The sequence below is a fragment of the Vombatus ursinus genome, unplaced genomic scaffold (genome assembly GCF_900497805.2).
Source record: "Vombatus ursinus unplaced genomic scaffold, bare-nosed wombat genome assembly UNPS02014810.1, whole genome shotgun sequence".
NCBI lineage: Eukaryota > Metazoa > Chordata > Mammalia > Diprotodontia > Vombatidae > Vombatus > Vombatus ursinus.
In genome coordinates, this window is record NW_020954588.1 from 25,468,329 (window position 1) to 25,485,480 (window position 17,152).

The 17,152-nt window shown below is 37.0% G+C and overlaps 1 protein-coding gene across 1 annotated transcript in view; it reads right to left on the reverse strand.

Moving 5' to 3' along the window:
- The window catches only part of NAALADL2 (N-acetylated alpha-linked acidic dipeptidase like 2), a 1,445,704-nt gene that overhangs the window by 1,239,026 nt on the left and 189,526 nt on the right, over nt 1-17,152 (reverse strand). The window contains exon 2 of the mRNA XM_027875745.1: nt 10,925-11,055. The gene's annotated coding sequence lies outside the window, so the exon portion shown is untranslated. The remainder of the gene's footprint in view (nt 1-10,924; nt 11,056-17,152) is intronic.

Below are 17,152 nucleotides of genomic sequence, written 5' to 3' on the forward strand. Positions count from 1 at the left end.
GAAGAAGAAGAAGAAGAAGAAGAAGAAGAAGAAGAAGAAGAAGAAGAGAAGGAGGAAGAAGAAGAAGAAGAAGAAAGAGGAGGAGGAGGAGGAGGAGGAGAAGGAGTAGAAGAAGAAAAGAAGGAGAAGAAGAAGAAAAGAAGGAGGAGGAGGAGAAGAAGAAAAGAAGAAGGAGGAGGAGGAGGAGAAGAAGAAAAGAAGGAGGAGGAGAGGAAGAGGAGAAGAAGAAAAGAAGAAGGAGGAGAAGAGGAAGAAAAGTATGAGAAGGAGAAGAAAAAAACAAGAAGAGGAAGAAGAGGAAGGAGGAGAAGGAGAAGAAGGAGAAGAAGAAGAAGGACAAGAAGAAGAAGGACAAAAAGAAGAAGAAGAAGATGAAGGACAAGAAGAAGGAGGAGGAGGAGGAGGAGGAGGAGAAGAAGAAAAGAAGAAGAAGAAGAAGAAGAAGAAGAAGAAGAAGAAGAAGAAGAAGAAGAAGAAGAAGAAGAAGAAGAAGAAGCAGCTGGATTTATATGGCACTTTTAAGCAAACCACCTTGAAAAGTGATTTTTACATATATTGTTTCATTTGATTAGTACAATAACCTTGTAAGTTAGGAGCTATTATTATACTTATTTTATACATGAGGAAATAAAGGCACAGAGAAGCTTAATATCTTGCCCAGAATCACACAGTTAGTATGAGACAGGATTCAAACTCCAGACTTCTTTATTCCAAATCCGGTGGTCTCACCATCATGCCACTTAGCTGTAAAATGAAGGGACTGGATTAGCTAAGCCCTGAGAAAATTCTAACTTTAAATCTATGATCCTGTGACCCTATGGCTTCCTTGAGTGTCGGTTTCCTCATCTGTAAAGTGAGGGAACTGGGTAGACAGTCAGTCAGTCAACAAACATTTATTAACCAGGCTTTGTGTTAAGAAGTGGGAAGACACACAAAAAAGGCAAAAAGACCAAATAAACAACAAAACAAACACACACAGTCTTTTTTTTTTCCAATGGGGGAGACCAATATGTAGATATCTAGATCTATCCAAGATAAATACAGAATACAGCATGTGATCAGGAAGGGGAAGGCACTCAACAACTCAGTGGACCAGCAGAAGCCTCCTGAAGAAGGTGGGATTGGAGCTGATTCTAGAAAGAAGCCAGGGAAACTAAAGAGGTAAGAAGGAAAAGGGTGGTGACAGTGGTGAGGGGGCAGAACATTTCAAGCACAGGGTTAGGACAGGCTCTGAGGTCTTTTCCAGATCTAAACCTATGATTCTGTGATGCAAAGCTCTTCTGATGTGCCCAGCCTCAGTTTCCTCATCTGTAAAATGAGAGGACTGGACTAGATGGCTTCTGAGGTTCAGATTTAATAACCTAAGACCCTCTGACTTTTGAGTCCTTCCTCAACTATAAAATAAGGGCACTGCATTTGCTGGCTATCTATAATTTCTACATAGTTGTTTCCTCTATTAGACTATGAGCTCCTTGAGAGCAGGGACTGTCTCTGGCCTTTTTCTTTCTTTCTTCTTTCCTTCCTTTCTTTCTTTTTTTTTTTTGGTATCCTCAGGACTTGGCACAATACCTGGCACACAGTAAACACTTAATAAATGCTTATTGATTAATTGGCTCTAAAATCCTATCCAACTTCAAATGCATGTTCATATGATGCAATCATGATCTCAGAAGTTCCTTTCTATTCTCTATATTATGGGCCTTCTTGAAAGGGATTAGCAAGATTATTTTCTGCTTTAAAATCCTTCCTGAAAAATGTATACTGAAATATCTCAGAATTTACAAAAAAAGTAAGTCTGTAAATATCATAACCATAAGGCCCTAACCATAAGTCCTCACCAGCAGTATGCAAAGAAAAACTCTGGGGATGCTGTTTGTCAAGAATGTCAGTGGAGAGTTCCCAGAAATTACAATAAACTGCAGAAGCCAGAGGGCTTTCCCAGAGCTCCTGGGAAGCTACTTCCTTGTCTGGACTGGAGCATCAGTAGAGTTTCAGAAGATAAAGTGTGTTTAGCTTCGGGTTGACACTCCATCTGAGGGCATGGGAACTGAAGGACATGCCCTCCTAATTAATCAAACCCAGACTGCTGAAAGACCCTGCAAACAACTCTATCTGGGCTTGTTCTCTTTCTTTCTCTTCCTTTATTCAGAGGTCAACCTAGTAAAAGAAAGGCAAGTATGCCCCAAGAAATATTGTTTCCTCATTAGTTTGTTGGGTCCTTCCTTTTTCTTAATGCACATGCAAGTGGGGAGTTTTGTGTTTATTATTTCAGATCACTGGGATCCAGCTGGGGATGACGGTAGGATTCTTTCAATATCAAGCCTGCAATTAAGAAGGAAAATTCTGCATCTGTCAACATGGGCCATCCTCTTTTCTGCATCATCTACAATACAGACCTTTTCACACCATGTTAAATATGTGAAGCCAGAGTAGCATAGTAAAAAAGCACTAGCACTAATGACAGAAGACCTGGATTCAAATATCACCTCTATTACTTGGTACCTGTGTGACCTTGGGCAAATCACAACATCCCTGGGCCTCATCTGTAACACAAAGGGTTTGGACTAAGTTCTTAAAAATTATATGTACACTGTATATAGCATCTATTTGTATCCTGCACTGTGCTGAGTGCTTTACAAATATTTCACTTGATTCTCACAATGACCTTTAGACGTATATGCCATTATTATCCCCATTTGTACATATACATATTTTTTCATTTTCAGTTCCAAATTCCCTCTTTTCCTTCCTTCTTTCCTCTAAGAGTACTTCCAGATATAAATCTAAGATAAATTAATAACCATTAAAAGCTTACTATTCATCAAGTTCTGGGGACACAAAAAGCTAAACAGTCTCTGTCCTCAAGGAGCTGACATTCCAATGTGGGAACACCATGTACAAGATATAAAGACAGTAAATGGAAGGTAGCCTTAGATCAGAAGGGAGGAATGTGTAAGAAGGCTGGAATGAAGAAGACCAAGGAAGCAGCCTGGTAATATTCCAAACAGCAGTAGACTTATCTATCCCATCCCTGAGCTGGTCTTGAAGAACTTTGAAGAGATTTATCTAAGGGGAATTGGGGAGATCTAAAGCATGCTACTAAATAATACCATTTGCTCCTAAGACATCAAATTAATAAAAGGCAAGCAAATAGTCATTGCTCTTTTGATGAAAAAAACAACTGATCTGAAGATAAAGTGATGTCTAGAAATATACATATATATGTATATATATATAACACACACATATATATACATATGTGTGTGTGTATGTGTGTATATATATATATTATATATATTATTTATATATACACACACACACACACACACACACACAGAGCACACTTACTTGTTCAAAGCTTTAGGAGGTATAAAAATAAATATAAAATGTCACTTCTGCCTTCAAGAAGCCTATAATTTGTTCAGCAGACTATTAGCATACTGAGGGCAGGGATTTTTTTCCCTCTTTTGTCTTTGACTCTATTCCTAGCACACATAGAAGGCTATTAATAAATGGTTGTTGAAAATAGATACCCAGTAATTGGTAAATAGCTAATTAAATGGTGGAAGATTAATATAATGGAAAGATACTGTACCAAGAATAGGAAGCAAAGTAGATACCTGTCAATTGGAATGGCTAAACAAGTCATAACATATGAATTTAATGGAATATTATTGTATTTTAAGCAACAATAAGTATGATGAAGAATGGGAAAACTTACATGAATTGACACAAAATGAAGTAAACAGAACCAGGAAAATAATATACACAATGATTATAACAATCTAAATGGAAAGAAAGACAATAGAATAATCTAAACTGAATGCTATGAAGTTTTCATAATCAAGGTTGGCTCCAAGGAAGACATATGAGAAAATACCATCACCCTCAAACCACAAAAATTTAAAGAAAGGAAACAAGCTTTTATTAAGCACCTACTATGTGCCAGGCACTTTGATAAGCACTTTACAAATATTACTTCATTTCACTTTCACAACAACCATTGGAGAAGTGCTATTATTATCTCATTTTACAGTTGAGGAAACTGAGATAGACAGAGGTTAAGTGACTTTCCCAAGGTCACAAAGCGAGTAAGAATCTAGGCTGGAATGAGCTCAGATCTTCTTGACTACAGGCTCAGTTTTCTGTGTATTATGGAGCCACTTTCTTGGAGAAGGAATGTTGGCTATGTCAGACTTTTTTTTTCTTTTTTCTTTCTTTTTTCTTTTTTTCTTTTCTTTTCTTTGTTTTGTTTTTTTTTTTTTTTTTTGCTGAGGCAACTGGGGTTAAGTGACTTGCCCAGAGTTACACAGCTAGTAAATGTCAAGTGTCTGAAATCATATTTGAACTCAGGTCCTCCAGACTCCAAGGCAGGAGCTCTATTCACTGTGCCACCTAGCTGCCCCATATGTCAGACTTTTTCAATGCATCAATGTTTGATTTTTTTTCTCTTTTTTATTCTCTGCTATAAGGAATGGCTCTCAAGGAAGTGCTGAGACGGTGCATAAACTGGGAAATTTAGATCACATAAAATCAAAATTCAGAAATAAAATTTTATCAAAAGAGGGATGTTATCATGCTATAAAAACAAGTAATATGAAGATAGAAGAGCATGGAAACAGTATATGAAATGTTATAAAGAAAGTAGAACTAGGAAAACAATATATACAATGTCTATAGCAATTGAAATAGAAAATAAAATGAACTGAGATTTGTAATTATAGCTGTAAAATTATAACAATCAAGCTTGGACCCCAAAAGAGGAATAACACTATATATTCTCTCCCTTATTCACAGAGGTGAGGAAAAAAGAGATATGAATACTGCATATATTGTCAGACTCATTTGACTTTTTGCTCAGTTTTGTTGAATTTTCTATTCTCCCTCTGCCTTTTTTTGTTACAAGGGATGGCTCTCTGGGGAAGAGAGAAGAGATATATTTGGAAATGAGGTTTGTATAAAATCAATTATTTTTTTAAATGCCTGTTGAATTAGATCAATGATTTATTTGAACAATCAAATTCCAGTCCATGAATTGCAGATAATGCAGGTGGGATACTTTTGTACACCTCCTATATCTACAGGACTGTATTTATATGACTGCTATTTTATTATGACAGCCCTGAGGGGGGGATCTTGAAATGGTTTCAGATAAATGATTTCAGTATAATATTGGTGTTTGAATGCACTTCATTATATTTAAAGCCTTTGAAAACTGGCTGCCCTTGAATGACATATATGCTGCCTCTTTATTAACATGGATATGGAGTTAACTTGAGCATTCCCTTTCTCAGCAATTCCAGATAAATATATGCCTAATCATAGGATTTCTGAGTCAAAGGGGACTTCTAAGATCACTTATCTCAGCCCCATAAATTTATAGGAGCAACTGAAGACCAAAGGAATAAAATGATCTGTCCAAGGTTACACAACTAGTTAAGGGTTGAGATGAAACTGGAACCCAGATAGTTTGACATCCTGTCTAGGGTACTTTTTACTATCCCTAGTTTTCTTCCAATATATTGTGTTTCCCTTTGAAAGGAACAATACCAATAGCCACGGAACTTGTGCCCTAACCATATCCTTGTGAAAAACGTACTTCCATTAGGAAATGGCAGAGTTTTAATATCCCATCCTTGGGAACCAGCATGGCTTGGGTTTGAATTATTCTTTTGTAGAAAATCCATCCATGAAATTCACGTATGAATAGTTAAGCCACCAAATTAAGGCTCATGGTATTAATATTTAAAATATTAGGAGGCTTTGGTAGTAAAATCCATGTCTGAATTTGAAAGATCATAAAATCTAATCTTTCCAAATATTCTTCTAGATTTAGTTCCTCCTGATAAGATCTAACTCACTTAATAAAAGCTGACCGTAACTTTTGAGTTAGGTAGACAAGTTTTAAGAACAGCAAATTCTAACACTCATTTCAAGGACTGTTGCATGATCCTACCCCCATCTACATGCACAGGCTAGAGCCATCAGCCCATTAACTCCCTCATCAGATATTAGGAAGAGTCTGGTTAAAAGAACAGAATACTGGTAAGTTTTCACCCTGAGATAACAGGAACAGTCCCACTAGAAATTTCACTGATCTTTGACAAAATGATCCAACTATTATTTTTCCACTGATTCTCCCTCTTTTTTCCCTCTTTGAAAGGAGGCACGCACAATGAAGATTCTCCCTCATCAACAAATCCTCACAGTGTCACATAATCATATTATCAAGGGAGGAAAAAAAAAAGCAGCTGGGGGGCACTGAGCCCACTTGCTATTTCAATTGCTTCAGATTGCCAGAGAATCTTGAGGCAATTTTAAACCAGAGGAATCTACGAGTGAGTAAAAGGTTGGCCTGTCAGAGACATCTCTCTTCCAGATTTACAGTGCTTTGTCTATGCCGCTGTCTACCCAACCACTAAGATGCTATAATCATATATTCTTAAGGTGACAGCATAATATGCATTTCCTCTTCAGTGCACTCTGTTTCGCCTAAGGTTAAAGGCTGTTTTATAATGTGTCAAAAACTCCAGCTGCAAATTAATAGGAAGATTGACATCCCTCCTGTTTTCACTATTTAGAATGAAGTCAAATCACTGTATATGAGCTAATTGTTAGGTGAATATTTCAACTGTGTTTCACTAAACCCTGTGAAGCTTCAGTCTTGACATTCAATGTAAGCACCATCCATATGCCATTGAAACACATTTAAATGGAATTCCTTTAAATTCCTTTAGGAGGAAGAAAAGAATACCTAAATGGTTTGTTGATGTTCTTTAAGTCTGAAAAGTTTCATTATCAACTCCATTCTCCCCTCACAACCAACCCCATTTTTTTTTCTGGACAAATGATGAATGCTTTCTAGACTCCATTTACTTTGGTTTTACAAAAAAAAAATGTTTTAACTGCTACCAAATATGGCACTATTTTCCTACAGCATACTCACTACTCCTTTGCCCCCAACCAAACGGTGACCATTGATTGTGTGGGGCTATGAGAAAATACATTCTTTTAGTGCTCTATATCCCAGATGGCAAGAAAATCACTAGAGGAAGGTGGGAGAGATGACGGGCATTAAACCTGAAAACAGACATTTTGGAAGACGATTACGGGAAATAAGGATCTTAAGACAACAAGCAGTAATCACTAATTGTGTACAAAAGCACATTTACTATTCACATCAACAGAACAACGACAACAAGAGGTACCGTTAACAACAGACTCTTGATCATAAGACACAAAAAGCTGTTCGAGGCCAGAACTTCCGTCATTTGCCAGAGTGAGACAAATTCTAATCCCTTCATTTCATGCCTTGAAATTGAAGACCAAAAGCATCTCTTATTTCTAATCACACTCCTAATTACAGAAACACAGGCGTGCACCCCTGCTGGAGAAGGGGCTGCCAGTATTTCCATTATCAATTCCCATTTTCGGGGCTTATTACTAAAGCACTCGCTCTGGGGAGATTGTTGGCAGAGAGTGGCTCAGCACGGAGAAGAACATGTTTGACAAAATTTGGCACCAAGCAAGGAGAGCTCAAAAGCAAATACAACGAGATACAAAAGCAACACCGAAAAGTCAGGGAAACCCAGGGCTCTGGGTCTAGAGAGAGTAGCAACTCAAGGCAGATTTAATGGACAAATGAAAGCCCTGCTTTGAACACTGGAAGAGAAAACATATATTTGACTTCCGAAGCTTTTACCTAACGTCGGTAACAAGTTAGAAGAGAGGAAACATGATCCACCCATCTGTCTCACCGTAAGCAAATATTGGCAGGAATCAAATTCAAACATCTATTAGGGACTGCTCCTATTCCAGCCTTGGCTTGAATCCCGGGGGAAAAAAAAGGTAACCTTTGCAGAAATACAAGGTTGTTTTGAACCCTGCTGGCATCTAATGGTTCCTAGCTTCTTTCGAATTGCAGGTCAGGTGCCAACTCCTATAGGACATCTTTTCTAATTCCTCCAGGTATTAGCACATGCTCCATCTTGAAATTACTTGTTCAAAACCAGCCTTAGACACTTACTGTGTGACCCTGCATAAGTCACTTAATCTGTCTGCTTCAGTTTCCTCATCTGCAAAATGAGGATAATAATAGCATATACCTCTCAAGGTCATCGTGAGAATCAAGTAAGATAATATTTGTAAAGCGCTCAGCACAATGCAGGGTACACAACAGACGCTATATACATATTAGCTATTATTCTTATTATACTTAGCTAGTATTTACAGATATCCCTTCTACATAGTGACTTTCCCCATTGCTTTAGTTTTGATATATCAACATAAGAAATTAAATGGGAATTTGTGGGGAGTTTTGCGGAAGCTGCAGATGACCCATGAAGGCCAGAAGATGACGCAGAGAATATGACCAAATATTTAACCCAAATTTTAAAATAAGTTACTGTTAATACCTCATAAAAGAAAAAGAAAAAAATTCAGACTTCTTCTCTGGTACAGAGGACCAAAAAATTTTATGCAAATTTTCCAGATCCCTGGGGCACCGTATCCCTAACCCCCATTATGTGGAAAGGATAACTGCGTATAGAGCTTTAAGGCCTATAGAAGATTTTACTAATATTATTCATTTGATGCTCACTGTACTACCAAGAGGCAAGTGTTATTTTTATCCCCCATTTTATAGATGATGAAAATAAGGTGGACAAAAAAGTGACCTGCCCAGTACCACACAACTAGAGACTGAGGTCAGATTTGAACAGAGATCTTCCTGATTCTAGGTATACTTTCTACCTACTGTGCCTGACATCCAGCTACCTCCAAATTAGGCAGTTAGCTCCTTGTATATATGTTGGGTCCCTCCAGGATAACACGAGCTACTTGAGAGCAGGGACTCTTTTCTTTCCATCGCTGTATCTCTGATTCCTAAAGTGCCTAGCACAAGAAGCATTGATCAACACTTGTAGAAATTAATTAGCCATCAGTCTGGACACTTGTTCATAAACTTGTGTCATATTTACCGGGAGCCTAAGTGCCTACTTGATTCCCTCCAATTTTAATTAAGAAATGACAGAACATAACCACGCTCCATCCTCCAACGTGAATTCAATCAGAAATTTGTAGCCAAGTCTAATTGTCATTTTTTCAGTGATGTAGATGCCTTCAAGGTTGTGATCACCAAACTCATTTGGGCCAACTCTTGATTTTCTGCTTCAGTGGAAGGTAAACGGCTCCACAAAAGAAATTTGGCTTGAGAGAACATGAAAAGCTTCTCAGGCCTTCGCCACACTCAACCTTCCCCCTGCTCACTCCATTTTGGAAAAGGACCTTTCAGAGTGAGCACCACTCTGGTTCAAAGCACAATTCTAAATTTCAAATCAGTTTGATAATCATTGATTCGGCATCTACCAAGCAACAGGCAACACGCTCAGGGTTGGGCATGTGGAGACAAAAAGGAAATCATTTCTGTCTTCAAGAAGCCTACATTCAACTTAGCTCATAATCTTTTTAAAAGCGAGAAATCATTGTATTAACATAGGATTCATGGGACCATATAAAAGAAATGAATTTAGATGTAATCTAGCCTTATGCCTTCATTTTAAAACAGATGAAAAAACTGAAGCTCAGCAAAACTGTGACTTTTCCAAGGTCATCCAAGTAGGAAAGAACACAGCCAGGACTAGAACCCAGGCCCTTTATCCCCAAGTCCAAGCTCGTTGCATTCCATCATTTTCTTCTGGCTCTTCTAGGTTAGGATAAACAAAGATTCTGTTAGGTTTTTTGCTTTGTTTTTGATTATGGTAATAAATGCAGTGATCAAAAGGGAGAAAAAATCCAAATGAACAGTCCTGATTCAAATCTCTCCTTTTCTTCTGCGTCTCATCTTGGCTCATAGCCCTGAAAGGCTGGATGGGGGCACTGAAATCAACAGGTCATAGATTTCAAGCCAGAAGAGATGTAAGAGACCACCTCACCTAAATCTCGCATTATATAGATAGGTGTCCTGAGGCCCAGAAAGGCTGCCACCTTCCCAAGGTAAAATAGCTTGTTAGTGGCAAAGCTACATCAGGAATTAGAACTTCTTACTTCTATCCCATGGCTTCTTCCACAGCCTCTCCATTTGTTTTGCCCCATAATGATGATAAACATTATATATACATATATGATTTTATTCTCACAACAATCCTATAGGTAGGTGATTTTATTATCCCCATTTTTGCTATGGAGAAACTGAGGCAGAGAGAGGTCACACAGGGTAACACAGCTAGTAAGTGTCTGAGACCGGATTTAAATTCAAGAAGATGCTTCTTCTTGACTCCAGGCCCAGCACTCTATCCACTCCTCCATCTAGCCGCCCTCGCTGTCATCAGAAGATTTTTTTTAATTAATTTTTTTTAAATTAATAAGCTTTTATTTTCTTCTCCCAATTACCCCCATTGGGGCAAAACTCATTAAAGGTGTTCATACAAAGTCTAAATAAACTTAGTAATTTATGTTGCAGAGTGGATAATTGTTCATTACTAGATGGCCTTTGACTTCACTCATTCATTCATTTATGCACGAAGCATTTATTTCATGCCTATTCTCCGGGTTTTCATGTTCAGCATTTTAGTCATTTACCTTTCTTGGCAAAGACACTAGAGTAGTTTGCCAGTAGTTTGCCATCTCTAGTTCATTTTCCAAACTAAGGAAAACAGGATTAGGTGACTTGCCCAGGGTCACACAGCTAGTAAGTGTCTGAGGCCAGATTTGAACTTGGGAAGATGTGTCTTCCTGACTCTAGGCTCAGTACTCTATCCTCAGTGCCACCTACCTGGCCCCCCCTCAGATTTTGTAACTAGAAACAATGCATAGAAATGACAGAAGAGTAGATTATGGTTCATATTCCAACAAAACATATGTTCATAATATTTAGAATAGTCCCAAAGTGAAACGGGCAACCTTCAGAGATAATTGGATTCCTCACCTTTGAAGTTGAGGCTGGATGGTCACTTATTGGTGACGTGGAAGATGGAAACTCCTGTTCAGGCGTGGGTTGGCCCCAAATCGTTCTTCCAATTCTGAGATTCTGTTTGTTGTTGTTGTTTTCAGCTTTCTCTATAAGAAATATGGCAATTCATAAGTAATACATACAAAAAAAACTATGAAACTATTTTACAAACATTAGATACAAGTCGAAGTGAAGCTGGTATCACCCTCAAAAAATCATTGGTTATATCCATTCAAGAGACAACTCTGAGTAATCATTGGGATTGAATACCAGTTGCTTTCTTAAAAGATAGCTATCCAATGAGAAAAGTGTATTCCCTCTTAGGTAGCTCATTCCATGGTAAATAACCCCCTTTTTATTTAAACCAGCTTCTTCTTACTCTCATTTGAGAAACTTACTCTCCGTTTGACTTGTGCAAAGAGATAAACAGCTAGTTACAATCTTCCTAAAAGGTCATGCTAATCTATCCCTTTCTGACAGAATATAGACTCTTCTCATAAAGTATACAATAAAGTCTTTACCAAGCCAGAATTTAATCAAGCTAAATGGAGCTAATAAAGAAATCAAGAGTAATTGAAATGAAGAAAATAGGCCCTTCCCTGCTTGGTTTATAAAATGTGTTGTCCAAGTCAGCACTGATTCAAGTATCTTTTTGGATATGAGTATTCCATAGAGCCCAATGGATTTCTGTTTCAGGTTAAATCTCTAAGAAATAGCAGGCCTGGTTGAAATCGAACATGAGAGAAAAACTAGCCAGAGTCCTAAGATAGCATTGGTACCATTCTCATTAGCAATTTTAGGATGATCTCCTTTGGATCAAGTTCAATTTTGCTATTTATACATGGCTAGGTTTCTTTCCTGCTGCCAGAAACAAGATGGATGGGCTCCGTTCCTTCCTGTATGATTTGCAGATTCCTTCCAATGATGCAACAACTCCCTTTTGTCTTCTTTTCCCATCTCTGCCACCACATTCCCTTACATTAAATTGCATATATGCTTTGTCTGCCCAAAGCCCACACCCTTCCTTGTTACCAAGAAGAGTTTTCTTTTCTTTTCTTTTCTTTTTTCATAGACTTATGAATAGTTTCTTCCTAAATGAATCTCCTATTCTAGCATTTGGACTTCTTTTTTCTTTTTCTTTTTTTTCCCTTGAGAGAGAATACAGGAGCTCTGGGCATGGAAAACATGTACATTTAATAGAGAGTATGGACCACATCTTGTTAATTAAATTTCTTTTTACATTAAGTAAAAACACATGGAAAGTCAGAGAGAAAGAGAGAGAGAGAGAATTCAGCTCTTTGCCAACATATGCTTACAACCAGACAAGTACTAATCCAAGGGAAATTAAAATGGATAAAATAATAATTAGAAAAAAAAACTTTCATCCTTTTCTATGTATGTAAATATATGCATATATGTATATACACATATATGCTATATGCATACATATGCACATACATACATATGAACAACTAGTTTCTGTCTTAGGGATTCACATCCTAATTCTACTACTTATTCCCATTATCATTTTGAGCAAACTCCTTAAAGTCTTTGGGCCTCTATGTCCTATCTGTAAAAGAAGGAAGAGGTGTTGGGTGACCTCTAAGGTCCCTTCCAATTCTAAGTCTTTGATTCTATATTATACACAACATGTCGGGGGCAAGAGGGGTTGGCAAGGTCATAAAGTGAATAAAGAGCAGGCCTTGGAGTCCAAAAGACCTGGATTCAAATCTTGCTGCTGAAAAGGACTAGATCCATGACCCTGGGCAAACCACTAAACTTTTGAGCGTCCCTGGGTGGCTGTTCTCTAAGACCAGACGTTATAGATGAGTTACTGATGAGAAACCATGGAACGTGTTTCCACACCAGTACTTCCCCATACAGATTAAAATACAGGCCTAAAACAAAATATAAACAACATATTACAGGTCTTGGTATCTTGGTGTCTATATGTCTCTATGTATGTGTGCATGTATGTGTGCACACATAGGTGTGTATATATATGTATGTACATACACAGATCTATAATATACGATGCATGTACATATACACAACATATAATACAGTACTGCATAGAAAGGCAGATAGATAAATAGATGAGATTATATCACTGTTTTCAAAATACATATATGCATACTTTCCTCCCATATGTGCACTGTTTTTTTTTCTTTCTTTCTTTTTGTTTTAAATACCAAAATCTAAATCAGATGTCCATTTCAGGAAATAGCTGGATTTTTTTCATCCAATAGGGATTAGAGCAGAAACTTCATCCAGTCAGGGGCAGGAAGCATTATTCCCAAGTGTTCAGCTAAGAGGTGGTATCTTAGGTCTCATAATTTTGTCAGGCCCCAAACAGACTGTGGGCGTGAAACCTCATGTAACTTGGACCCTGATGAATTTTTTAGAAGTGATACAGAAAAGGCAAGAATGCTTGCCCAAAATAGCTCCTCAATCCATTTTATGTGAGACCTTCAACAGCCCTCTCAATTCCAGAAGTTAAAACTGCCAATTTCATCTGGGTTGGTTTGGGATGGACAATGTAAGGAAAGCCATGCAATAAGCTGACCTGATAAGTAAACCACTTACCATTATCAAAATAATCCATCTTCCCTTTTGGGAGAGGAAGGGACTCCTGCTGTTCATAATTAAATAAAAGTCTGGAAACACAATTCAATATACACCAAAAGACTCACACACTCTTAAGCACAATCTGATAACAATTTCATTCTTTTTTTCCACTTTTTCCAGTACCATCCAAATATTTGGAGAAAAGCTTTAGGCCAAAACAGTGATAATGATTCTGCCACATTTCCTATCCGTGGCTTTTAAACCTAGACTTGTGATTTCTTCAATGTAGGCAACTCCTAGTGCAGACAGTCCATCCATTGATGTGGAGCAGAAATTCCCCTATAGCTTACAATCTTAAAGAGCTACTTAAAACATTAAGAGGTCAAGCCATTTACTCATGGTCACACTGTCATTATGACTCAGATGTAAGAATTTGACATGGATGAACTGAAGGCTGACTGCAAAATCAACCCTCTACACACTACACCATGCTCCATCTCTTCATCTATTATTCCTGTAACAAAACACTTGATGTAATTCTCATGAAACACCCAGCATTGAGATATATATCATGGGCATACTCTAAAAATACTTGGTGATTGACATCAAGGGACAGGAGAACAAATGAAGTATTCATCAAGTGGGGAATAGTTCCCTCACATTACATATGGTACTCAAATTATGTTATTAAACTTTGGACAGGAGTGGAATTTAAGTCTTAAATAAATAAAGGGATATTTCAAAATGCTAATGCAGCTGTGATCTTATAGATGTAAGCAGGACCTTTAGAATGTAGAGCACTAGTTGATGAATTCTTTGGTTATGGAAACCATGAAACAATGAATTTAATCTAGTTATTTTATTTAATTCAGCAATAAGAAAGAATACTGGACTCAGAGTTAGGAAAAGCATAGCTCAAATCTTACCCTCGACACTTGCTAGATGTGTGACAATGCACAAGTCATTAAATCTCTCAGCCTGTTTCTTTAGCCATAAAATGAGAACATTAATATCAGTAGCACTAAACTCACAGAGTGGTTTAAAGTTCAAACGATGTAATGTGTGTGAAGTATTATGCAAACTTTGGAGCACAACATTGTACATGGTTGGTACCTCTTTCATTATTATTATTAGATAGCCAGGCATCATGGATAGAAGGTTTATACTTCAAACATCTGAACACAGCTTTCTGTGTTGTCTCCTCTCCAGAATAACTACCCCCAATTCCTTTGACCTATCATCATATGATATGGGTTCCGTATCCCTCACCATCTTGATTGCCCTCCTCTGCCAACTCTACCCCTTATCCATTGTCTGTCAACTGTAGCATCCAGAACCAAATTAACAAAAGATTCCTTAGACACCACTTCCAATTTATTTTATTCTCTCACTGGGGATTCAGTGGTTTCAAAGACAAAAATGGGCCTTGATTTTTCACTTCTACAGAATATTTGACATTTGTTGAAGAATTGTTTATAAATACGGAAACCCATTTTTATTCCAACATTGTAAGATATGTTTCCTAAGAGTTATTGTAATAACAATGAATCAGAAAGCATTTTTTTAAATTAAGCCTTGAGAATACCATAAAGAATGTCAATGGGTTATTCCTGAACACAATTTTTCTGGGTTGATACTGAATTTTAAATCTTCTATCATGATTGACATTCAACCCTGGGAATACTTTTGTATTTATTTCCCCTCTTCAAAGGGTTTATCCCATCTTCAATAATGTCTACTGATAACTACCAAGGCTGGTTAAAATGGGGCATGAGATCTTATTGACTTCTTAAGTCAAACTGAAGGTATGTTCTGAATCCTTTGAAACATCCTTAAAATGATAACCAAATCTCTAGTTTTCTGAAAACTATGGGGCAAGGAGCAAAAAACAAAGAAAAAAATCAAAGCAAACAAAGCCAAAATGCCTAAATTTCATGAAGAATCACTTGATCTGAAGGAGTTTCTCATTTTCCTTAAAGTAAAGGGGGGTTGGACAAGGGAGAGAGGCATCAAGCTATATCCACCTTTATTTCTCGATATTCACCCATCAAGTGCCACAGATCATTTCAAGTCTTAAGGTAAGAAACATAAGATCACTCACTTTCTTACTCTTTAATTTACTGTCACAAATTAAAGATTCTACTATCATTATCATCATCATTACCATCACCATTTCTACTAAATAGAACATGGTATGGCTTCCAAAGTAAAAACAGACCAAAACATCTACTTAGTCAAATAAGGTACATGGATGACAACCAGTTATATAGCTATCCTGAAAAACACACTAAAAAGTTACTTATCTCATGAAATCTTTCCTCAGTAATAACAAAATGCTATTTGGACTCAATAAGCTTAAAATTCTTAATATATACCAAAGAAAAATAGAACCTAAAGGTTTCCAGTTTGAAACTATAGATCAAAATTAACCAAATGAATTGAAATGGTATTTACAAAAACCTTAGTCTCCTCAAATTGAGACACACAGAGTACAATCTATCACTATGAAAGCTATGAATGTCAAGAGGCTTAATGGCATCCTGAAACCAAAGCTCACTAAGAAGAAAACATTTCAAATAATTGCCATGTATGCAAATCTGTCAATGTATACTTTCAGAACTATACATGGACCATATCAGATTTAGGAAGTAGCTTAATTAAACCTCATACAATATTAATGAAACCCAAGTGCCATTACTCTAAGGTAGCCATAGAAAATGCATCAATTCATCAAAGAAAAAAATCTTTCTTAGGGCAAATGAAAATGAGGTTTAAATCTTACAGAAATACTATTTGAACAAGCATTAATTAGCTAAAGGTATATGCTATTGGATTTTATTTTGGGTATGACTAATAAATATTTAATTCAATGCAATTATTAAAGTGAACACACACGTCACTTTTCTATGGACCCTTCCTGAAGAGTTCATTTCATGAAAGCTAATCAACAACCAACCCAACTCTATGGAAGACTTTCAGACAAAGATGGTAAGAAACAACGTGTGAGCATAGAGTTCTTGACATTTGTCACGTAAATAAAAAAAGTGACCAGGCTTACTGGCAAATGATGGTGACAGCTTGAAAAAAAAAAAAAGGCTCCCAGAAAGCTTGGGTTCTGATTCTGTCTCAACTTCTGCAAGTCACAGCCTCTCTGAACCTCAGTTGTCCCATTTGGGAAGCAATGTGGTACAGGGGAAAGTGTGTAAAACTTGAAGTCAGAAGACCTGAGTTTAATTCTTGTCTCTGTTGATTAATTTCTACATGCTATTGGGTTGGTCCAAGGTAAGTAAAATTGGTTTACCTCCATAAGGAGCAAAAAAACAAAAACAGAAACAAAAAAAAAAACCCTAAGACCTAAGAGTGGAATCTAATGGCCCTAGACAGGTGACACCAACAAGAATTTAAACAACAATAAAATGACAAAGAAGTAAACAGATGGTTTAGTTGTATGGATTTAATAACATAACACAATATCAGCTAAAATTTTTTATGGCTCTTAAATTTTTTCAAAGCACTTTAAAAATAGTAATTCATTTTATCCTTACAACAACATGGGGAGGTAGATGCCATTATTATCACCATTTTACAGATGACGCAATTAAGGAAGACAAAGGTTAAGTGAATTGACCAGGGTCC